Source organism: Bufo gargarizans, chromosome 2 (assembly GCF_014858855.1).
Source record: "Bufo gargarizans isolate SCDJY-AF-19 chromosome 2, ASM1485885v1, whole genome shotgun sequence".
Lineage (NCBI taxonomy): Eukaryota > Metazoa > Chordata > Amphibia > Anura > Bufonidae > Bufo > Bufo gargarizans.
Genome location: NC_058081.1, coordinates 713,550,707 through 713,575,943, shown reverse-complemented (window position 1 = coordinate 713,575,943; position 25,237 = coordinate 713,550,707). Strand labels below are relative to the sequence as shown.

General features: G+C 53.4%; 1 protein-coding gene across 3 annotated transcripts in view; it reads right to left on the bottom strand.

Annotated features, from left to right (window-relative positions):
• The window catches only part of LOC122927081 (gap junction gamma-1 protein-like), a 74,391-nt gene that overhangs the window by 5,130 nt on the left and 44,024 nt on the right, over window positions 1–25,237 (bottom strand). The window contains exon 1 of one of the 3 annotated variants that reach the window (XM_044278656.1): window positions 11,675–12,099. The exons of the other annotated variants lie outside the window; for them this stretch is intronic. The gene's annotated coding sequence lies outside the window, so the exon portion shown is untranslated. Of the gene's footprint in view, window positions 1–11,674; window positions 12,100–25,237 lie in introns of those variants that run through there. 3 annotated transcript variants of the gene reach the window in all.

Genomic DNA, 25,237 nt, shown 5'->3' with positions numbered 1-25,237 from the left:
CTACTGTAAGAGCAGTGAGACTATGGACTCTATACTGTAAGAGCAGTGAGACTATGGACTCTTACTGTAAGAGCAGTGAGACTATGGACTCTTACTGTAAGAGCAGTGAGACTATGGACTCTTACTGTAAGAGCAGTGAGACTATGGACTCTTACTGTAAGAGCAGTGAGACTATGGACTCTTACTGTAAGAGCAGTGAGACTATGGACTCTTACTGTAAGAGCAGTGAGACTATGGACTCTTACTGTAAGAGCAGTGAGACTATGGACTCTTACTGTAAGAGCAGTGAGACTATGGACTCTTACTGTAAGAGCAGTGAGACTATGGACTCTATACTGTAAGACGCAAGTGAGACTTATGGACTCTATACTGTAAGAGCAGTGAGACTATGGACTCGTAATCTGTAAGAGCCAGTGAGACTATGGACTCTGTACTGTAAGAGCGTGACTATTGACCTTACTATGGACTCTTACTGTAAGAAGCATGTGAGACTATGGACTCTTACTGGGAAGAGCAGTGAGACTATGGACTCTATACTGTAAGAGCAGTGGAGACCTATGGACTCTTTACTGTAAGAGCAGTGATGACTATGGACTCTTTAATGTAAGAGCAGTGAGACTATGGACCTCTTTACTGTAGAGCGAGGGAGAGCTATGGACTCTGTACTGTAAGAGCAGTGAGACTAAGGGACTGCTGTACTGTACGGAGGCGGTGAGACTATGGACTCTATACTGTAAGAAGCAGTGCAGACTATGGAACTATTTACTGTAAGAGCAGTGAGAGCATGGACGCTTTACTGTAAGAGCAGGGACGACTAGGGCGTCTGTACTGTTAAGAGCAGTGAGCACTATGGACTCTGGGTAACTGTAAGAGCGGTGAGACGATGGACTCTATACTGGTAAGATCAAGTGAGACTATGGACTCTATAACTGTAAGAGCAGTGAGACTAGTGGACTCTATACTGTAAGAGCAGTGAGACTGTGGACTCTATACTGTAAGAGCAGTGAGACTAGTGGACTCTATACTGTAAGAGCAGTGAGACTATGGACCTATACTGTAAGAGCAGTGAGACTATGGACTCTATACTGTAAGAGCGTGAGACTATGGACTCTATTACTGTAAGAGCAGTGAGACTATGGACTCTCTACTGTAAGAGCAGTGAGACTATGGACTCTTTACTGTAAGAGCGGTGAGACTATGGGACTCTTTACTGTAAGAGCAATGAGACTATGGACTCTTTACTGTAAGAGCCTGAGACTATGGACTCTTTACTGTAAGAGCACTGAGACTATGGACTCTTTACTGTAGAGCAGTGAGACTATGGACTCTTACTGTAAGAGCAGTGAGACTATGGACTCTTTACTGTAAGAGCAGTGAGACTATGGACTCTATACTGTAAGGCAGTGAGACTTGGACTCTATACTGTAAGAGCAGTGAGACTATGGACTCTTATACTGTAAGAGCAGTGAGACTATGGACTCTGTACTGTAGAGCATGTGAGCTATGGACTCTTTACTGTAGAGCAGTGAGACTATGGACTCTTTACTGTAAGAGCAGTGAGACTATGGACCTCTATTACTGTAAGAGCAGTGAGACTATGGACTCTATTACTGTAAGAGCAGTGAGGACTATGGACTCTATACTGTAAGAGCAGTGAGACTATGGACTCTGTACTGTAAGAGCAGTGAGACTATGGACTCTTACTGTAAGAGCAGTGAGACTATGGACTCTTTACTGTAAGAGCAGTGAGACTATGGACTCTTACTGTAAGAGCGGTGAGACTATGGATCTCTTACTGTAAGAGCAGTGAGACTATGGACTCTTTACTGTAAGAGCAGTGAGACTATGGACTCTTACTGTAAGAGCAGTGAGACTATGGACTCTTACTGTAAGAGCAGTGAGACTATGGACTCTATACTGTAAGAGCAGTGAGACTATGGACTCTTATACTGTAAGAGCAGTGAGACTATGACTCTTACTGTAAGAGCAGTGAGACTATGGACTCTATTACTGTAAGAGCAGTGAGACTATGGACTCTGTACTGTAAGAGCAGTGAGACTATGGACTCTATACTGTAAGAGCAGTGAGACTATGGACTCTATACTGTAAGAGCAGTGAGACTATGGACTCTTACTGTAAGAGCAGTGAGACTATGGACTCTTACTGTAAGAGCAGTGAGACTATGGACTCTTACTGTAAGAGCAGTGAGACTATGGACTCTTACTGTAAGAGCAGTGAGACTATGGACTCTTACTGTAAGAGCAGTGAGACTATGGACTCTTACTGTAAGAGCAGTGAGACTATGGACTCTTACTGTAAGAGCAGTGAGACTATGGACTCTTACTGTAAGAGCAGTGAGACTATGGACTCTTACTGTAAGAGCAGTGAGACTATGGACTCTACTGTAAGAGCAGTGAGACTATGGACTCTTACTGTAAGAGCAGTGAGACTATGGACTCTATACTGTAAGAGCAGTGAGACTATGGACTCTTACTGTAAGAGCAGTGAGACTATGGACTCTTACTGTAAGAGCAGTGAGACTATGGACTCTTACTGTAAGAGCAGTGAGACTATGGACTCTACTGTAAGAGCAGTGAGACTATGGACTCTTACTGTAGAGCAGTGAGACTATGGACTCTTACTGTAAGAGCAGTGGAGACTATGGACTCTTTACTGTAAGAGCAGTGAGACTATGGACTCTGTACTGTAAGAGCAGTGAGACTATGGACTCTGTACTGTAAGAGCAGTGAGACTATGGACTCTTACTGTAAGAGCAGTGAGACTATGGCTTTTACTGTAAGAGCAGTGATGGACTCTGATAAGAGCAGTGAGACTATGGACTCTATTACTGTAAGAGCAGTTAGGACTATGGACTCTATACTGTAAGAGCAGTGAGACTATGGACTCTATACTGTAAGAGCAGTGAGACTATGGACTCTTACTGTAAGAGCAGTGAGACTATGGACCTCTTACTGTAAGAGCAGTGAGACTATGGGCCTCTTTACTGTAAGAGCAGTGAGACTATGGGACTCTATAATGTAAGAGCAGTGAGGACTATGGACTCTTACTGTAGAGCAGTGAGACTATGGACTCTTACTGTAAGAGCAGTGAGACTATGGACTCTTACTGTAAGAGCAGGGAGACTATGGACTCTATACTGTAAGAGAAGGTGAGACTATGGACTCTTCTACTGTAAGAGCAGTGAGACTATGGACTCTATACTGTAAGAGCAGTGAGACTATGGACTCTTTACTGTAAGAGCAGTGAGACTATGGCTCTTTACTGTAAGAGCAGTGAGACTATGGGCTCTATACTGTAAGAGCAGTGAGACTATGGACTCTATACTGTAAGAGCAGTGAGGCTGGACTCTATACTGTAAGAGCGGTGAGACTATGGACTCTTTACGGTAAGAGCAGTGAGACTATGGACTCTTTACTGTAAGAGCAGTGAGACTATGGACTCTGTACTGTAAGAGCAGTGAGACTATGGACTCTGTACTGTAAGAGCAGTGAGACTATGGACTCTGTACTGTAAGAGCAGTGAGACTATGGACTCTTTACGGTAAGAGCAGTGAGACTACGGAGCTCTCTGCCTGAGGAGGTGGTGATGGTGAGTACAATAAAGGAATTCAAGAGGGGCCTGGATGTATTTCTGGAGCTTAATAATATTACAGGCTATAGCTACTAGAGAGGGGTCTTCCTCTGGATCAACTTGCGGGATAACAGGCCGAACTGGATGGACAAATGTCTTTTTTCGGCCTTATGTACTATGTTACTATGTTACTATGTTACTATTAGTGGAGGTGATCTGGTGGAAAAGAAGTCACTGAGCAGGCGAATGTGTGAAGTAAGGGGTGGCCAATCTGCCACGAAGGCAAAGGCGATGTTCACATAGCAACTGGGTCAGAAACTACAAGCTGCCACAAAGATCTGTGCTGGGAGGTGTGGTGGGCGTGCAGCGCGCGTATGGTGGGCGTGCAGCGCGCGTATGGTGGGCGTGCAGCGCGCGTATGGTGGGCGTGCAGCGCGCGTATGGTGGGCGTGCAGCGCGCGTATGGTGGGCGTGCAGCGCGCGTATGGTGGGCGTGCAGCGCGCGTATGGTGGGCGAGCAGCGCGCGTATGGTGGGCGAGCAGCGTGCGTATGGTGGGCGAGCAGCGCGCGTATGGTGGGCGAGCAGCGCGCGTATGGTGGGCGTGCAGCGCATGTATAGTGAATGTGCAGCGGAGGCATAATGGGCGCGCAGTGGATACATAGTGGGCTTGCAGTAGATGTATAATGGGCGTGCAGTGGCTGTATAATGGGCGTGCAGTGGCTGTATAGTGGGCGTGCAGTGGATGTATAGTGGGCGTGCAGTGGATGTATAGTGGGCGTGCAGTGGATGTATAGTGGGCGTGCAGTGGATGTATAGTGGGCGTGCAGTGGATGCATAGTGGGCGTGCAGTGGATGTATAGTGGGCGTGCAGTGGATGTATAGTGGGCGTGCAGTGGATGTATAGTGGGGGTGCAGTGGATGTATAATGGGCGTGCAGTGGATGTATAATGGGCGTGCAGTGGATGTATAATGGGCGTGCAGTGGATGTATAATGGGCGTGCAGTGGATGTATAATGGGCGTGCAGTGGATGTATAATGGGCGTGCAGTGGATGTATAATGGGCGTGCAGTGGATGTATAATAGGCGTGCAGTGGATGTATAATGGGCGTGCAGTGGATGTATAGTGGGCGTGCAGTGGATGTATAATGGGCGTGCAGTGGATGTATAATGGGCGTGCAGTGGATGTATAGTGGGCGTGCAGTGGATGTATAGTGGGCGTGCAGTGGATGTATAATGGGCGTGCAGTGGATGTATAGTGGGCGTTGCAGTGGATGCATAGTGGGCGTGCAGTGGATGCATAGTGGGCGTGCAGTGGATGCATAGTGGGCGTGCAGTGGATGTATAGTGGGGGTGCAGTGGATGTATAATGGGCGTGCAGTGGATGTATAATGGGCGTGCAGTGGATGTATAATGGGCGTGCAGTGGATGTATAATGGGCGTGCAGTGGATGTATAGTGGGCGTGCAGTGGATGTATAGTGGGCGTGCAGTGGATGTATAATGGGCGTGCAGTGGATGTATAGTGGGCGTGCAGTGGATGTATAGTGGGCGTGCAGTGGATGTATAATGGGCGTGCAGTGGATGTATAATGGGCGTGCAGTGGATGTATAATGGGCGTGCAGTGGATGTATAGTGGGGGTGCAGTGGATGTATAATGGGCGTGCAGTGGATGTATAATGGGCGTGCAGTGGATGTATAATGGGCGTGCAGTGGATGTATAATAGGCGTGCAGTGGATGTATAATGGGCGTGCAGTGGATGTATAGCGGGGGTGCAGTGGATGTATAGCGGGGGGTGCAGTACCTGCAGATCTGGATATGTCTGGAGAATGACATCTGATATCAGCTGAATTATAAGTGCAGCTCTGACAGTTCACGCAGCTATAGATTTGAATGGACCTAAGACATGATGTACAGTGACTGCTGCTCTGGATATGACTAGGGGAAGTGTAAGGATATACAAGCAGAAATGTGACTGCAGCTCCGTGTGCAAGTAGAGTATTAGGCATAACGTGTCAGCAGAATTGGGACTGCAGCTCTGGATGTGACTGCAGAACAAAACAGGCTCTTCTTTTATTACATCATGTCTTTGGATGTGACATGAGGACAAGCAGTAGCATTGTAAGTGCAGCTCTGGATGTGACACAGATAATGCTGGATCGGTCCTGTGATTTATCCCTGACCCGTTTCATGTCAGCGCTGGGCGGCTGCGCTGTGACTAGAGGCAGAGCGAGGCTTTGATGTGGGAGGATTTCCCCTCCGTGTTTTTCTTGGAAAAGACTCTTCACTGAACGAGGACGAGAAATGTTGGGAATCCTCCAAATGACACTGAATCCAAGGCGGGAGTAACCCCTTCACTGCTGCGGAGCCGAACACCGGGAGCAGCACGGACAGGGAGCCTATATACCCACCGTATACAAGGAACAGATCCTCCTATATACACAGACCACCCCGTATACAAGGAACGGATACCCCCTATATACACAGACCGCCCCGTATACAAGGAACGGATACCCCTATATACACAGACCGCCCCGTATACAAGGAACGGATCCCCCCTATATACACAGACCGCCCCGTATACAAGGAACGGATACCCCTATATACACAGACCGCCCCGTATACAAGGAACGGATCCCCCCTATATACACAGACCGCACCGTATACAAGGAACGGATACCCCTATATACACAGACCGCCCCGTATACAAGGAACGGATACCCCTATATACACAGACCGCCCCGTATACAAGGAACGGATACCCCTATATACACAGACCGCCCCGTATACAAGGAACGGATACCCCTATATACACAGACCGCCCCGTATACAAGGAACGGATCCCCCCTATATACACAGACCGCCCCGTATACAAGGAACGGATACCCCTATATACACAGACCGCCCCGTATACAAGGAACGGATCCCCCCTATATACACAGACCGCACCGTATACAAGGAACGGATACCCCTATATACACAGACCGCCCCGTATACAAGGAACGGATACCCCTATATACACAGACCGCCCCGTATACAAGGAACGGATCCCCTATATACACAGACCGCCCCGTATACAAGGAACGGATATCCCCTATATACACAGACCGCACTGTATACAAGGTACGGATACCCCCTATATACACAGACCGCACAGTATACAAGGAACGGATACCCCCTTTATACACAGACCGCCCCGTATACAAGGAACGGATCCCCCCTATATACACAGACCGCCCCGTATACAAGGAACGGATACCCCTATATACACAGACCGCCCCGTATACAAGGAACAGATACCCCTATATACACAGACCGCCCCGTATACAAGGAACAGATACCCCTATATACACAGACCGCCCCGTATACAAGGAACGGATCCCCCTATACACAGACCGCCCCGTATACAAGGAACGGATCCCCCTATATACACAGACCGCCCCGTATACAAGGAACGGATCCCCCTATATACACAGACCGCCCCGTATACAAGAAACGGATCCCCCTATATACACAGACCGCCCCGTATACAAGGAACGGATACCCCATATATACACAGACCGCCCCGTATACAAGGAACGGATACCCCTATATACACAGACCGCCCCGTATACAAGGAACGGATACCCCCTATATACACAGACCGCCCCGTATACAAGGAACGGATACCCCCTATATACACAGACCGCCCCGTATACAAGGAACGGATACCCCCTATACACACAGACCGCCCCGTATACAAGGAAGGGATATCCCCTATATACACAGACCGCCCCGTATACAAGGAACAGATACCCCCTATATACACAGACCGCCCCGTATACAAGGAACGGATACCCCCTATATACACAGACCGCCCCGTATACAAGGAACGGATACCCCCTATACACACAGACCGCCCCGTATACAAGGAACGGATACCCCCTATACACACAGACCGCACCGTATACAAGGAACAGATACCCCCTATATACACAGACCGCCCCGTATACAAGGAAGGGATATCCCCTATACACACAGACCGCCCCGTATACAAGGAACGGATACCCCCTATATACACAGACCGCCCCGTATACAAGGAACGGATACCCCTATATACACAGACCGCCCCGTATACAAGGAACGGATCCCCCCTATATACACAGACCGCCCCGTATACAAGGAACGGATACCCCTATATACACAGACCGCCCCGTATACAAGGAACGGATACCCCCTATACACACAGACCGCCCCGTATACAAGGAACAGATACCCCCTATATACACAGACCGCCCCGTATACAAGGAACGGATATCCCCTATATACACAGACCGCACTGTATACAAGGAACGGATACCCCCTATATACACAGACCGCCCCGTATACAAGGAACAGATACCCTCTATACACAGACCGCCCCGTATACAAGGAACGGATACCCCCTATACACACAGACCGCACCGTATACAAGGAACAGATACCCCCTATATACACAGACCGCCCCGTATACAAGGAACAGATACCCCCTATATACACAGACCGCCCCGTATACAAGGAACAGATACCCTCTATACACAGACCGCCCCGTATACAAGGAACGGATCCCCTCTCTCCTTGCAGTGTCCCGGAGAGGGTTCATGGACGCCTCCCGTCTTATAGGGTCCCTGGAGGGTGATCAGCCGCTGCCCTCTGACCCCGAGGTTCCTCTTTACACGAAAACGTTTCCTTTACTGGAGATGATGACATAATGACCGAGCGCTAAGGAGGACGGAGGTCACCGGGGTCAGCGCTGGGGCAGCCCAAAACATGCTCAGTGTGTATCTAATCCTGTGTGATACAGTCTGCTGAGCCGTGTATCTAATCCTATCCTGTGTGATACTGTCTGCTGAGCTGTGTATCTAATCCTCTCCTGTGTGATACTGTCTGCTGAGCTGTGTATCTAATCCTATCCTGTGTGATACTGCCTGCTGAGCCGTGTATCTAATCCTATCCTGTGTGATACTGTCTGCTGAGCCGTGTATCTAATCCTATCCTGTGTGATACTGTCTGCTGAGCTGTGTATCTAATCCTATCCTGTGTGATACTGTCTACTGAGCTGTGTATCTAATCCTGTCCTGTGTGATACTGTCTGCTGAGCTGTGTATCTAATCCTATCCTGTGTGATACTGTCTGCTGAGCTATGTATCTAATCCTATCCTGTGTGATACTGTCTGCTGAGCTGTGTATCTAATCCTGTCCTGTGTGATACTGCCTGCTGAGCTGTGTATCTAATCCTATCCTGTGTGATACTGTCTGCTGAGCTGTGTATCTAATCCTATCCTGTGTGATACTGTCTGCTGAGCTGTGTATCTAATCCTCTCCTGTGTGATACTGTCTGCTGAGCTGTGTATCTAATCCTATCCTGTGTGATACTGCCTGCTGAGCTGTGTATCTAATCCTATCCTGTGTGATACTGTCTGCTGAGCTGTGTATCTAATCCTATCCTGTGTGATACTGTCTGCTGAGCTGTGTATCTAATCCTACCCTGTGTGATACTGCCTGCTGAGCTGTGTATCTAATCCTACCCTGTGTGATACTGCCTGCTGAGCTGTGTATCTAATCCTATCCTGTGTGATACTGTCTGCTGAGCTGTGTATCTAATCCTATCCTGTGTGATACAGTCTGCTGAGCTGTGTATCTAATCCTATCCTGTGTGATACAGTCTGCTGAGCTGTGTATCTAATCCTATCCTGTGTGATACAGTCTGCTGAGCTGTGTATCTAATCCTGTGTGATACTGTCTGCTGAGCTGTGTATCTAATCCTATCCTGTGTGATACTGCCTGCTGAGCTGTATCTAATCCTCTCCTGTGTGATACTGCCTGCTGAGCTGTGTATCTAATCCTATCCTGTGTGATACTGTCTGCTGAGCCGTGTATCTAATCCTCTCCTGTGTGATACAGTCTGCTGAGCCGTGTATCTAATCCTATCCTGTGTGATACTGTCTGCTGAGCTGTGTATCTAATCCTGTCCTGTGTGATACAGTCTGCTGAGCTGTGTATCTAATCCTGTCCTGTGTGATACTGTCTGCTGAGCTGTGTATCTAATCCTGTCCTGTGTGATACAGTCTGCTGAGCTGTGTATCTAATCCTGTCCTGTGTGATACAGTCTGCTGAGCTGTGTATCTAATCCTGTCCTGTGTGATACAGTCTGCTGAGCTGTGTATCTAATCCTGTCCTGTGTGATACAGTGTACCCTGGAGTACATCTCCTCTCCGTCCTCCCGCTCTCAGTGCTGACCATGTATCTAACCTTCCGGCCGCAGCTCAGCAGTGTAGCTGACATGGTGTCGGGGGTTAGATACACTGCGGTCACCTCCCTGTTGCCCCTCCCCCGCGCAGTGTCACATTGTGTCCTCTGGTAATAGTGAGATACAATGTATTTCCGGGACAACTCCTCCTGTCACTGCATCTACCAGGGAAAGGTCCCCTCCACTGTGCATGTCACTGGAAATCTGTGGATGTCACTGTTATGGGGGGGGGGGGGTTAGGGGGGAATCTGTGGATGACACACTGTTATGGGGGGGGCACTGTGGATGTCACTGTTATGGGGGCACTGTGGATGTCACTGTTATGGGGGCACTGTGGATGTCACTGTTATGGGGGATCTGTGGATGTCACTGTTATGGGGGATCTGTGGATGTCACTGTTATGGGGGCACTGTGGATGTCACTGTTATGGGGGATCTGTGGATGTCACTGTTATGGGGGCGCTGTGGATGTCACTGTTATGGGGGATCTGTGGATGTCACTGTTATGGGGGCACTGTGGATGTCACTGTTATGGGGGATCTGTGGATGTCACTGTTATGGGGGCGCTGTGGATGTCACTGTTATGGGGGCACTGTGGATGTCACTGTTATGGGGGCGCTGTGGATGTCACTGTTATGGTGGGGCAATGTGGATGTCACTGTTATGGGGGCACTGTGGATGTCACTGTTATGGGGGCACTGTGGATGTCACTGTTATGGGGGCACTGTGGATGTCACTGTTATGGGGGCACTGTGGATGTCACTGTTATGGGGCACTGTGGATGTCACTGTTATGGGGGCAATGTGGATGTCAATGTTATGGGGGCGCTGTGGATGTCACTGTTATGGGGGCAATGTGGATGTCACTGTTATGGGGGCAATGTGGATGTCACTGTTATGGGGGCACTGTGGAGGTCACTGTTATGGGGGCGCTGTGGATGTCACTGTTATGGGGGCACTGTGGATGTCACTGTTATGGGGGGCACTGTGGATGTCACATCGATACGTTACAGAATTTGTGCTCTTTTTTGTGATATGTCCAAGGTTAACCCCCTGTAGACCTGAGCCATCTGGGCCCCTCTATCTTCCATTAAGGGCAGCCCACTGTACGTGTCGCTCGCACTGTGAACACGTCTCTGCCGGTCCGGACACTTCACCTCCACGTTATCTGCTGCGGCTTCAGTGTCTGACTCGTCCACATTTGTCTAAGTAAAAATTCTTCTAATGTCTGCCGACCCCCACTCTGCACCCCGCGGACCTCCACTCTGCACCCCGCGGACCTCCACTCCGCGGACCTCCACTCTGCACCCCGCGGACCTCCACTCCGCCGACCCCCACTCTGCACCCCGCGGACCTCCACTCTGCACCCCGCGGACCCCCACTCTGCACTCCGCGGACCTCCACTCTGCACCCCGCGGACCTCCACTCCGCCGACCCCCACTCTGCACCCCGCGGACCCCCACTCTGCACCCCACGGACCTCCACTCTGCACCCCGCGGACCTCCACTCTGCACCCCGCGGACCTCCACTCCGCCGACCCCCACTCTGCACCCCGCGGACCTCCACTCTGCACCCCGCGGACCTCCACTCTGCACCCCGCGGACCTCCACTCTGCACCCCGCCGACATCCACTCTGCACCCCGCGGAACTCCACTCTGCACCCCGCCGACATCCACTTCGCTGACCCCCACCCTGCACTCCGCCGACCCCCACTCTGCACCCCGCAGACCCCAACTCTGCACACCGCAGACCCCCACTTCCCTGTTGTCGACAAGCTGGAGTCCCACCCCGTCCACCCCAGGAGAAGCCAATCACTCACCTCTCCAAACACCGTCATGAAAACTCTCCGTCCAGAGATCCACGGAAATCGGAACTAGGGGTAGAAGAGCAGGGTGGGAGCCAGGGGAGCAGTGAGCGTTCCACATCCTGCCTGTCGCCCCTCTCCATACATCCTGCCCCTCTGCATTCTTCCTGTGCTGTCTCTATACAGTAAGATCCTGTGGAGCCTGACCAGGAGCCATCCCTGCACCCACAGGCCCAACTGACAGCGGGAAGGAGAGGCAGCGGGTCCTGGGACGTCTCTGGAATCCCTCCTTCCTTCCTCCTTCTTCTTCCCCCTGAGAGTAAACAAACGATGGGAGCAGCTAATAAGAACCATGCACAGGAAGAGCGCGCGCTCCACGTGTCAGGCGCAACTCTGTGCCACAAAACTGCCCCGACTGTGAGAGGGAAGAGGTCCGCATTTATCTGCGCCCCCTCAGCGGATTGGTAATAATTATGTCTGCGGCGCCATCGCCTCCTGCAAGAAGAGCCCGCCGTCATCTCCAGATGTTCTCAGTTTTTTTCCAGTATTTTTGGGGTTGGCCACAGAGCGGGACACCCTGGAACATAACACGTGACCATACAGGTCCTGTGCACACCTGCCCCACTGGCTTACGGTGGGATGCCTGGCGGTTCGGTCATGGTGTTCACTGTCACAGGGGCGGCCACCGTCACCACATCGCTAAATCTGCCCCAGTGTCAGGAATCTGCTGGTCCTGGGGCAGTGATGTCATCATGTACCAGGGGTCCCTATGACATCATCGCCTCCTTACGTGTGACTATGACGCCTGCACAGGTAGAGGCGGACTATTTGGCCGCGGTCACCAGAGACCACGCTCCATCTGCTGGAAGGCTCCTCGTTTTCGGCACTGCAGTAATTGTGGTTCCCACATATTTTAAGACCAATCCTCAGAGGTAAACACAAATAGATGACCGCCCCCCATAGTCACCGGACCAGGAGAGAAGATCCCTCCAGACCTGCACCGCTATAGGGACCTGACGGGTGACCGAGGATGATGGGAGTCGCTGACCTGGAGTGACCCCGACCTTGTCACACTGCTGGGAATCTGGGGGAAGTTCTAAGAAGAGACAGAATGTGAGGAGAACCACGGAAACGTACAGGTCTGCGGGGGGCGAGGTCCAGAAGAACCCCCCGAACAATGGTCCTGGCTACAGACGATCAGTGTGAAGTGCGGAGGATGAAGCGCATGAGCAGGACTCCGGACATCACCAGAACGCGGGACAGAACTTTCTGCGCCATACACCCAGCGGACCGCCGCCCGTGACATACAGCAATCTCTACAGCTGATGTCACCGGCTTCATACAGACACCTCTCCATACCAGATGTAGCAGAGCTCAGTGTGTCACACAATCCCCGGACACCGGGGGCACCATCCTGACGTGACCTCTGACCCCACCTGGCTCCTGATTACCAGACAGTTATGGGGGATGGAGCTCCTCCCTTCATGTCCCCTCCTGCGGAGTAACCCCGCTCGTAGGGCACCGGAGACCACCGCTCAGCACTTCCTGCAGACAGGAGAGATTAATCAGCGCCCTTCCCTCTGAGCCCCCCCCCCCCCCGCCAGTGATACAATGTTGCAGGTAGATACAAAGGACTTCCCCTCATCTCACATTATACCATCGTTATAAAGGCCAAACTTCTGTGTCTGCAGCCGCCACCGGGGGGCGCACACTGCCGAGACGGGTATATACCAGGGGGCGCACACTGCCGAGACGTGTATATACTGGGGGGCGCTCCCTGCAGAGACGTGTATATACCGGGGGGGGGCACACTGCTGAGACGTGTATATACCGGGGGGGGGGGGGCACACTGCTGAGACGTGTATATACCAGGGGGCGCACACTGCCGAGACGTGTATATACCGGGGGGCGCACACTGCCGAGACGTGTATATACCGGGGGGCGCACACTGCCGAGACGTGTATATACCGGGGGGCGCACACTGCCGAGACGTGTATATACCGGGGGGCGCACACTGCAGAGACGTGTATATACCGGGGGGGGGGCACACTGCTGAGACGTGTATATACCGGGGGGGGGGGGGGCACACTGCTGAGACGTGTATATACCAGGGGGCGCACACTGCCGAGACGTGTATATACCGGGGGGCGCACACTGCCGAGACGTGTATATACCGGGGGGCGCACACTGCCGAGACGTGTATATACCGGGGGGCGCACACTGCAGAGACGTGTATATACCGGGGGGCGCTCACTGCAGAGACGTGTATATACCGGGGGGCGCACACTGCAGAGACGTGTATATACCGGGGGGCGCACACTGCAGAGACGGGTATATACCGGGGGGCGCACACTGCAGAGACGGGTATATACCGGGGGGCGCTCCCTGCAGAGACGGGTATATACCGGGGGGCGCACACTGCAGAGACTGGTATATACCGGGGGGCGCTCCCTGCAGAGATGGGTATATACCGGGGGGCGCTCACTGCAGAGACGTGTATATACCGGGGGGCGCACACTGCAGAGACGTGTATATACCGGGGGGCGCACACTGCAGAGACGTGTATATACCGGGGGGCGCACACTGCAGAGACGTGTATATACCGGGGGGCGCACATTGCCGAGACGTGTATATACCGGGGGGCGCACACTGCCGAGACGTGTATATACCGGGGGGCGCACACTGCCGAGACGTGTATATACCGGGGGGGCGCACACTGCCGAGACGTGTATATACCGGGGGGCGCACACTGCAGAGACGTGTATATACCGGGGGGGCGCTCACTGCCGAGACGTGTATATACCGGGGGGCGCACACTGCCGAGACGTGTATATACCGGGGGGCGCACACTGCCGAGACGTGTATATACCGGGGGGCGCACACTGCCGAGACGTGTATATACCGGGGGGGCGCACACTGCCGAGACGTGTATATACCGGGGGGCGCACACTGCAGAGACGTGTATATACCGGGGGGGCGCTCACCGCAGAGACGTGTATATACCGGGGGGGGCGCTCACCACAGAGACGTGTATATACCGGGGGGGCGCACACTGCAGAGACGTGTATATACCGGGGGGGGGGGGGGGGGGGGGCCACACTGCAGAGACGTGTATATACCGGGGGGCGCACACTGCAGAGACGTGTATATACCGGGGGCGCACACTGCACAGACGTGTATATACCGGGGGGCGCACACTGCAGAGACGGGTATATACCGGGGGGCGCACACTGCAGAGACGGGTATATACCAGGGGGCGCACACTGCAGAGACTGGTATATACCGGGGGGCGCACACTGCCGAGACGTGTATATACCGGGGGGGCGCACACTGCCGAGACGTGTATATACCGGGGGGCGCACACTGCAGAGACGTGTATATACCGGGGGGGCGCTCACCGCAGAGACGTGTATATACCGGGGGGGGCGCTCACCACAGAGACGTGTATATACCGGGGGGGCGCACACTGCAGAGACGTGTATATACCGGGGGGGGGGGGGGGGGGGCCACACTGCAGAGACGTGTATATACCGGGGGGCGCTCCCTGCAGAGACGTGTATATACCGGGGGCGCACACTGCACAGACGTGTATATACCGGGGGGCACACTGCAGAGACGGGTATATACCGGGGGGCGCACACTGCAGAGACGGGTATATACCAGGGGGCGCACACTGCAGAGACTGGTATATACCGGGGGGCGCTCCCTGCAGAGACGGGTATATACCGGGGGGCGCACACTGCAGAGACTGGTATATACCGGGGGGCGCTCCCTGCAGAGATGGGTATATACCGGAGAGGCGCACACTGCACAGACGTGTATATACCGGGGGGCGCTCACTGCAGAGACGTGTATATACCGGGGGGCGCACACTGCAGAGACGGGTATATACCAGGGGGCGCACACTGCAGAGACTGGTATATACCGGGGGGCGCTCCCTGCAGAGACGGGTATATACCGGGGGGCGCACACTGCAGAGACTGGTATATACCGGGGGGCGCTCCCTGCAGAGATGGGTATATACCGGAGAGGCGCACACTGCACAGACGTGTATATACCGGGGGGCGCTCACTGCAGAGACGTGTATATACCGGGGGGCGCACACTGCACAGACTTGTATATACCGGGGGGCGCACACTGCACAGACTTGTATATACCGGGGGGCGCACACTGCAGAGACGGGTATATACCAGGGGGTGCACACTGCAGAGACGTGTATATACCGGGGGCGCACACTGCAGAGACGTGTATATACCAGGGGGCGCACACTGCAGAGACGTGTATATACCGGGGGGGGGGGGGGGGGCACACTGCAGAGACGTGTATATACCGGGGGCGCACACTGCAGAGACGTGTATATACCGGGGGGGGGGGGGGGGGCACACTGCAGAGACGTGTATATACCGGGGGCGCACACTGCAGAGACGTATATATACCGGGGGGCGCACACTGCAGAGACGTATATACCGGGGGGCGCACACTACAGAGACGTGTATATACCGGGGGGGGGCGCACACTGCAGAGACGTGTATATACCGGGGGGCGCACACTGCAGAGACGTATATACCGGGGGGCGCACACTACAGAGACGTGTATATACCGGGGGGCGCTCACTGCAGAGACGTATATACCAGGGGGCGCACACTGCAGAGACGTATATACCAGGGGACGCACACTGCAGAGACGTGTATATACCAGGGGACGCACACTGCAGAGACGTGTATATACCGGGGGCCACCACTGCAGATATATCCAGTGTACACTCATCTCATGGGCTCCGGCTGGATGACGATTCTCGGTGCGGAGACTCAGTAAATGTCAGAAATCTGCACAATGTGAAAGGAGACCGGCCCTTAACCATGAGGGGTTAATAGCGCTGAGTCACAGAACACGTATGAGGATGGAGGCGGCAAAGACGGAAAATCAGGGTAACAGCAAAAACTGTAACGGGGTCAATATCCGGAGCCGCCCAGTCCTCGTCCTGACAACCCGTGAATGGTCTCCAGCTCCTGACACTGCCCAGCACCCCCGACCTCTGACAACCGCACCGGCCAAGAACTCCCATCATACGAGATCCACACCTTATACTACAGGAACATCTATTACTGCTGACAACCTGCCTGTATATCCTGTCTGAGAGGTAGTCACAGCCCCGCCCCCTGCTGATGACATCACTGATATAATGACATGTGATCAGACATGAGATCCACACCTTATACTACAGGAACATCTATTACTGCTGACAACCTGCCTGTATATCCTGTCTGAGAGGTAGTCACAGCCCCGCCCCCTGCTGATGACATCACTGATATACTGACATGTGATCAGACATGAGATCACACACCTTATACCAGTGTTTCCCAACCAGTGTGCCTCCAGCTGTTACAAAACTACAACTCCCAGCATGCCCGCACAGCCAAAAGCTGTCCGGGCATGCTGGGAGTTGTAGTTTTGCAACAGCTGGAGGCACACTGGTTGGGAAACACTGCCTTATACTACAGGAACATCTATTACTGCTGACAACCTGCATGCATATCCTGTCTGAGAGGTAGTCACAGCCCCGCCCCGCCCCCTGCTGATGACATCACTGATATACTGACATGTGATCACACACCTTATACTACAGGAACATCTATCACTGCTGACAACCTGCCTGTATATCCTGTCTGAGAGGTAGTCACAGCCCCGCCCCCTGCTGATGACATCACTGATATACTGACATGTGATCAGATATGAGGTCACACCTTATACTACAGGAACATCTATTACTGCTGACAACCTGCCTGTATATCCTGTCTGAGAGGTTGTCACAGCCCCGCCCCCTGCTGATGACATCACTGATATACTGACATGTGATCAGACATGAGGTCACACCCCTTATACTACAGGAACATCTATTACTGCTGACAACCTGCCTGTATATCCTGTCTGAGAGGTTGTCACAGCCCCGCCCCCTGCTGATGACATCACTGATATAATGACATGTGATCAGACATGAGATCCACACCTTATACTACAGGAACATCTATTACTGCTGACAACCTGCCTGTATATCCTGTCTGAGAGGTTGTCACAGCCCCGCCCCCTGCTGATGACATCACTGATATAATGACATGGGATCACACACCTTATACTACAGGAACATCTATCACTGCTGACAACCTGCCTGTATATCCTGTCTGAGAGGTAGTCACAGCCCCGCCCCCTGCTGATGACATCACTGATATACTGACATGTGATCAGATATGAGGTCACACCTTATACTACAGGAACATCTATTACTGCTGACAACCTGCCTGTATATCCTGTCTGAGAGGTTGTCACAGCCCCGCCCCCTGCTGATGACATCACTGATATAATGACATGTGATCAGACATGAGGTCACACACACCTTATACTACAGGAACATCTATTACTGCTGACAACCTGCCTGTATATCCTGTCTGAGAGGTTGTCACAGCCCCGCCCCCTGCTGATGACATCACTGATATAATGACATGTGATCAGACATGAGATCCACACCTTATACTACAGGAACATCTATTACTGCTGACAACCTGCCTGTATATCCTGTCTGAGAGGTTGTCACAGCCCCGCCCCCTGCTGATGACATCACTGATATACTGACATGTGATCAGACATGAGGTCACACACCTTATACTACAGGAACATCTATTACTGCTGACCACCTGCCTGTATATCCTGTCTGAGAGGTAGTCACAGCCCCGCCCCCTGCTGATGACATCACTGATATACTGACATGTGATCAGACATGAGATCCACACCTTATACTACAGGAACATCTATTACTGCTTACAACCTGCCTGTATATCCTGTCTGAGAGGTTGTCACAGCCCCGCCCCCTGCTGATGACATCACTGATATAATGACATGTGATCAGACATGAGGTCACACACACCTTATACTACAGGAACATCTATTACTGCTGACAACCTGCCTGTATATCCTGTCTGAGAGGTTGTCACAGCCCCGCCCCCTGCTGATGACATCACTGATATAATGACATGTGATCAGACATGAGATCCACACCTTATACTACAGGAACATCTATTACTGCTGACAACCTGCCTGTATATCCTGTCTGAGAGGTTGTCACAGCCCCGCCCCCTGCTGATGACATCACTGATATAATGACATGTGATCAGACATGAGATCCACACCTTATACTACAGGAACATCTATTACTGCTGACAACCTGCCTGTATATCCTGTCTGAGAGGTAGTCACAGCCCCGCCCCTGCTGATGACATCACTGATATAATGACATGTGATCAGACATGAGATCACACCCCTTATACTACAGGAACATCTATCACTGCTGACAACCTGCCTGTATATCCTGTCTGAGAGGTAGTCACAGCCCCGCCCCTGCTGATGACATCACTGATATACTGACATGAGATCAGACATGAGATCCACACCTCATACTACAGGAACATCTATTACTGCTGACAACCTGCCTCTGAGTGTTATACTGTGTATATATATATGAGGGTCTGGTGTCCTGGGGGGGCTCGGGGTCAGCTGTGGCTCCGTGTGACTGTCTGCTGACGCGCAGGGCCCGGGGCCGGTCATATGTCTACAGCGCGTTCAGAAAGTCCTCCCATTGTGTCCTCAGAATGAGAGAAATATCTGCCGCCTCACATGGACACAAGTCTGCAGCCCCTTCATTGTAGGGATGGTATTGGGCAGGAGATGAGCGGCACCTGTTCTCCTCCAGACCTGATGCTGCCCCCACCATGCTTCACTGTAGGGATGGTATTGGGCAGGTGATGAGCGGCGCCTGGTCTCCTCCAGACATGATGCTCCCACCACCATGCTTCACTGTAGGGATGGTATTGGGCAGGTGATGAGCGGTGCCTGGTTTCCCCCAGACATGATGCTGCCACCACCATGCTTCACTGTAGGGATGGTATTGGGCAGGAGATGAGCGGCGCCTGGTCTCCTCCAGACATGATGCTGCCACCACCATGCTTCACTGTAGAGATAGTATTGGGCAGGAGATGAGCAGCGCCTGGTCTCCTCCAGACATGATGCTGCCCCCACCATGCCTCACTGTAGGGATGGTATTGGGCAGGTGATGAGCGGCGCCTGGTCTCCCCCAGACATGATGCTGCCCCCACCATGCTTCACTGTAGGGATGGTATTGGGCAGGAGATGAGCGGCGCCTGGTCTCCTCCAGACACGATGCTGCCCCCACCATGCTTCACTGTAGGGATGGTATTGGGCAGGTGATGAGCGGCGCCTGGTCTCCTCCAGACATGATGCTGCCTCCACCATGCTTCACTGTAGGGATGGTATTGGGCAGGTGATGAGCGGCGCCTGGTCTCCCCCAGACATGATGCTGCCCCCACCATGCTTCACTGTAGGGATGGTACTGGGCAGGTGATGAGCGGCGCCTGGTCTCCAGACATGATGCTGCCCCCACCATGCTTCACTGTAGGGATGGTATTGGGCAGGTGATGAGCGGCGCCTGGTCTCCTCCAGACACGATGCTGCCCCCACCATGCTTCACTGTAGGGATGGTATTGGGCAGGTGACAAGCGGCGCCTGGTCTCCTCCAGACATGATGCTTCCACCACCATGCTTCACTGTAGGGATGGTATTGGGCAGGTGATGAGCGGCGCCTGGTCTCCTCCAGACATGATGCTGCCACCTCCATGCCTCACTGTAGGGATGGTATTGGGCAGGTGATAAGCGGCGCCTGGTCTCCTCCAGACATTACTGAGACGTTTCTCAGGTTCTCGGTCACCCCTCTTCCAGGGTCTTCTCCCCCGATTACTCAGTTTGGGGGGCGGCAGCTCCAGGAAGAGTCCGAGTTCTTCTTCTTCTTCCATGTAAGATGTCTGGAGGCCGCTGTGTCTGGGAAGTCTCAGAGCAGCAGAAAGGTTTTGTCCCCTTCTCCAGATCGGCGCCTCGCTCCACACACTCCCGTCTCTGAGCTCTACAGGTGCAGCTCCTGCTGCTGACATCACTGATCAGGAATGACATCATGTCTCATACTCAGTCACCACCAGAGCTGCATACATCGCGTTTTATACTCTAGTCACCACCAGAGCTGCAGCCACTACTCTGAGCTTCCATCATGTATTGCATGCTCTGGAGTGCATTGTGGGTCATACTGAACTGTACATCAGTAGAATGCAGCTCTGGTTGTGACTAGAGCATTGCTCGTCCCCTCCCAGCATTGATCCTGGCGGATGTGTACCATGTGTCTCCCATGTGTGGGGTGTAATAGCGAGGGGTCACGTGTAATAAGCGCGTTATGTAACCGTGTCCGTGTCTGTTTATAATTCCAGCATTCCGAGAAAAGAGACGAGTCCTGGAACCGCCGACCACTTGTCTCACATGAGAGCGGGGGGGGGGGGGGGGTGGGGACAGACCCGGGGGAGTGAGACCCCAAATATTGGACTGACCCGGGGAGCGAGACCCCAAATACTGGACTGAGCCGGGGGAGCGAGACCCCAAATACTGGACTGACCCGGGGAGTGAGACCCCAAATATTGGACTGACCCGGGGAGCGAGACCCCAAATACTGGACTGAGCCGGGGGAGCGAGACCCCAAATACTGGACTGACCCGGGGGAGTGAGACCCCAAATATTGGACTGACCCGGGGAGCGAGACCCCAAATACTGGACTGAGCCGGGGGAGCGAGACCCCAAATACTGGACTGAGCCGGGGGAGCGAGACCCCAAATACTGGACTGAGCCGGGGGAGCGAGACCCCAAATACTGGACTGAGCCGGGGGGAGCGAGACGCCAAATACTGGACTGACCCGGGGGGAGCGAGACCCCAAATACTGGACTGACCCGGGGGGCGAGACCCCAAATACTGGACTGAGCCGGGGGAGCGAGACCCCAAATACTGGACTGAGCCAGGGGGAGCGAGACGCCAAATACTGGACTGACCCGGGGGGAGCGAGACCCTAAATACTGGACTGACTGGGGGGAGTGAGACCCCAAATACTGGACTGACCCGGGGGAGCGAGACCCCAAATACTGGACTGAGCCGGGGGGAGTGAGACCCCAAATACTGGACTGAGCCGGGGGGAGCGAGACCCCAAATACTGGACTGAGCCGGGGGGAGCGAGACCCCAAATACTGGACTGAGCCGGGGGGAGCGAGACCCCAAATACTGGACTGACCTGGGGGGAGTGAGACCTCAAATACTGGACTGTCCCGGGGGATCGAGACGCCAAATACTGGACTGAGCCGGGGGGAGTGAGACCCCAAATACTGGACTGACCCGGGGGAGCGAGACCCCAAATACTGGACTGAGCCGGGGCCGGGTCGGCAGTGACATCACACAGGGGTTTCCAGCTCAGACGTTATTCGTCACACTGCTCCTCACACTTCCACTTCGGCGCCACCTTCACCTCACAATGTGTCACATCAACACAAACCCATAAACCCTTGCCCGGCTGGGCGCTCACTGTACAGAGGTCTCCATAACTCACCTCTAGGTCAGTGTTCACACCGTGGTAGTCGGCTTCGGTCAGACAGCCTCCTAGCTGTGACCAGTGCATCCCACCAGTCCTCCTGGTGGAAGCAGTGAAATACCTTGGGGGGGATATGGTCCAGCGGTCCTCCTGACTGACTGTGCGACACCTCTCTTCTTCAGATGTCTCTGGGTCCCCCAAACTTAGGCTTCCTCAGCCTTGTGGCCCCCAGCCCTCCTGACTGGAACCACCCGGAGCCTCTGCAGGCTTCCTCTTCCATTCCCTCCCACTCTGAGGATTGCTTTATCCTCAAGTGATTATCGCACCTGGCCTCACCTCCGGCCTCGTGGGGAAAAGGAGATAAAAAAAAGAAGGGGGGGGTTAATCTCTAGTCTTCCCTAAGGAAGTTCAAGAGTATCCAGCAGGGCGCCAAGGGATGGACCTGCAAATGTAATTGGCCAAGGCAAAAAAGTGATGTACTTTGGTATTGATGCTGTTGTAGGGATATTAGGCTGCCAGGGGGAAAGAACCAACAGGGGAACCCCCTAATGGATGAAGTATAGGCACGCAAGGAAGAAAAAATGTTTTTCACCCCTTTAGACGGCGCCACCGTCCCTTAGATGAGAGATATGTATTGAAATATCCGCTTAATAATAAGTTATTAGGATTTAAGTTTGCTATGTTATTAAAATTCCTATATTCAAAGGCTCAAATAGCGGCTATGATGTCATATTATAAATAATTGATAAAAAATAAATAAATAAAAACAATTTTAACTCACTTCACCCAGGAGGTCCCGGATGCGATAAACTGAAAACACCCACCGGATCACCTCCTGCGCCTGGGTCGCCTGTAGAATCTCACGAAATGACAGCAGTCCAGTCGAGCTTCTTGTCAAACGTCTTTATTTGAACCACAGGGTGGGGTGAAGGAAATCTTGCTCTACGCGTTTCGGGGTATAAGAGACCCCTTCATCAGGAGCATATGACATCAACCATCCAAATCTCTCTTCTCTCTTTAACCAACATCGTCCCAAACATCTCCTCTATGAGGTTCCTGCACCTTCTAGGAGACACATCTCTTCCCTCTTCATATATGAGGCCTGTCACTGCCTCACACCCCATATAGTGGACTGACCGGGGGTAAGTGAGACCCCGTATAGTGGACTGACCAGGGAGAGGTGAGACCCCGTATAGTGGACTGACCTGGGGTAAGTGAGACCCCGTATAGTGGACTGACCAGGGAGAGGTGAGACCCCGTATAGTGGACTGACCTGGGGTAAGTGAGACCCGTATAGTGGACTGACCTGGGGTAAGTGAGACCCCGTATAGTGGACTGACCGGGGGTAGGTGAGACCCCGTATAGTGGACTGACCGGGGGGAGGTGAGACCCTGTATAGTGGACTGACCGGGGGGAAGTGAGACCCCGTATAGTGGACTGACCGGGGGGAAGTGAGACCCCGTATAGTGTGCTGACCGGGGGGAAGTGAGACCCCGTATAGTGGACTGACCGGGGGGAGGTGAGACCCCGTATAGTAGACTGACCGGGGGGAGGTGAGCATCCGTATAGTGGACTGACCGGTGGGAGGTGAGCATCCGTATAGTGGACTGACCGGGGGGAGGTGAGACCCCGTATAGTGGACTGACCGGGGGGAGGTGAGACCCCGTATAGTGGACTGACCGGGGGGAGGTGAGACCCCGTATAGTGGACTGACCGGGGGGAGGTGAGAACCCGTATAGTGGACTGACCTGGGGGAGGTGAGAACCCGTATAGTGGACTGACCGGGGGGAGGTGAGACCCCGTATAGTGGACTGACCGGGGGGAGGTGAGAACCCGTATAGTGGACTGACCGGGGGGAGGTGAGAACCCGTATAGTGGACTGACCGGGGGGAGGTGAGACCCTGTATAGTAGACTGACCGGGGGGAGGTGAGACCCCGTATAGTGGACTGACCGGGGGGAGGTGAGACCCCGTATAGTGGACTGACCGGGGGGAGGTGAGACCCCGTATAGTGGACTGACCGGGGGGAGGTGAGAACCCGTATAGTGGACTGACCTGGGGGAGGTGAGAACCCGTATAGTGGACTGACCGGGGGGAGGTGAGACCCCGTATAGTGGACTGACCGGGGGGAGGTGAGAACCCGTATAGTGGACTGACCGGGGGGAGGTGAGAACACGTATAGTGGACTGACCGGGGGGAGGTGAGAACCCGTATAGTGGACTGACCGGGGGGAGGTGAGAACCCGTATAGTGGACTGACCGGGGGGAGGTGAGAACCCGTATAGTGGACTGACCGGAGGGAGGTGAGACCCCGTATAGTGGACTGACCGGAGGGAGGTGAGACCCCGTATAGTGGACTGACCTGGGGGAGGTGAGACCCTGTATAGTAGACTGACCGGGGGGAGGTGAGACCCCGTATAGTAGACTGACCTGGGGGAAGTGAGACCCCGTATAGTGGACTGACCGGGGGGAGGTGAGACCCCGTATAGTGGACTGACCTGGGGGAAGTGAGATCCCGTATAGTAGACTGACCTGGGGGAAGTGAGACCCTATATAGTGGACTGACATGGGGAAGTGAGACCCCGTATAGTAGACTGATCGGGGGGAAGTGAGACCCCGTATAGTAGACTGACCTGGGGGAAGTGAGACCCCGTATAGTGGACTGACATGGGGAAGTGAGACCCCGTATAGTAGACTGACCTGGGGGAAGTGAGACCCCGTATAGTAGACTGATCGGGGGGAAGTGAGACCCCGTATAGTAGACTGATCGGGGGGAAGTGAGACCCTGTATAGTAGACTGACCGGGGGGAAGTGAGACCCCGTATAGTGGACTGATCTGGGGGAAGTGAGACCCCGTATAGTGGACTAACCGGGGGGAGGTGAGACCCTGTATAGTGGACTGACCTGGGGGAAGTGAGACCCCGTATAGTGGACTGACCGGGGGGAGGTGAGACCCCGTATAGTGGACTTACCGGGGGGAGGTGAGACCCTGTATAGTAGACTGACCGGGGGGAGGTGAGACCCCGTATAGTGGACTGACCGGGGGGAGGTGAGACCCTGTATAGTGGACTGACCGGGGGGAAGTGAGACCCCGTATAGTGGACTAACTGGGGGGAGGTG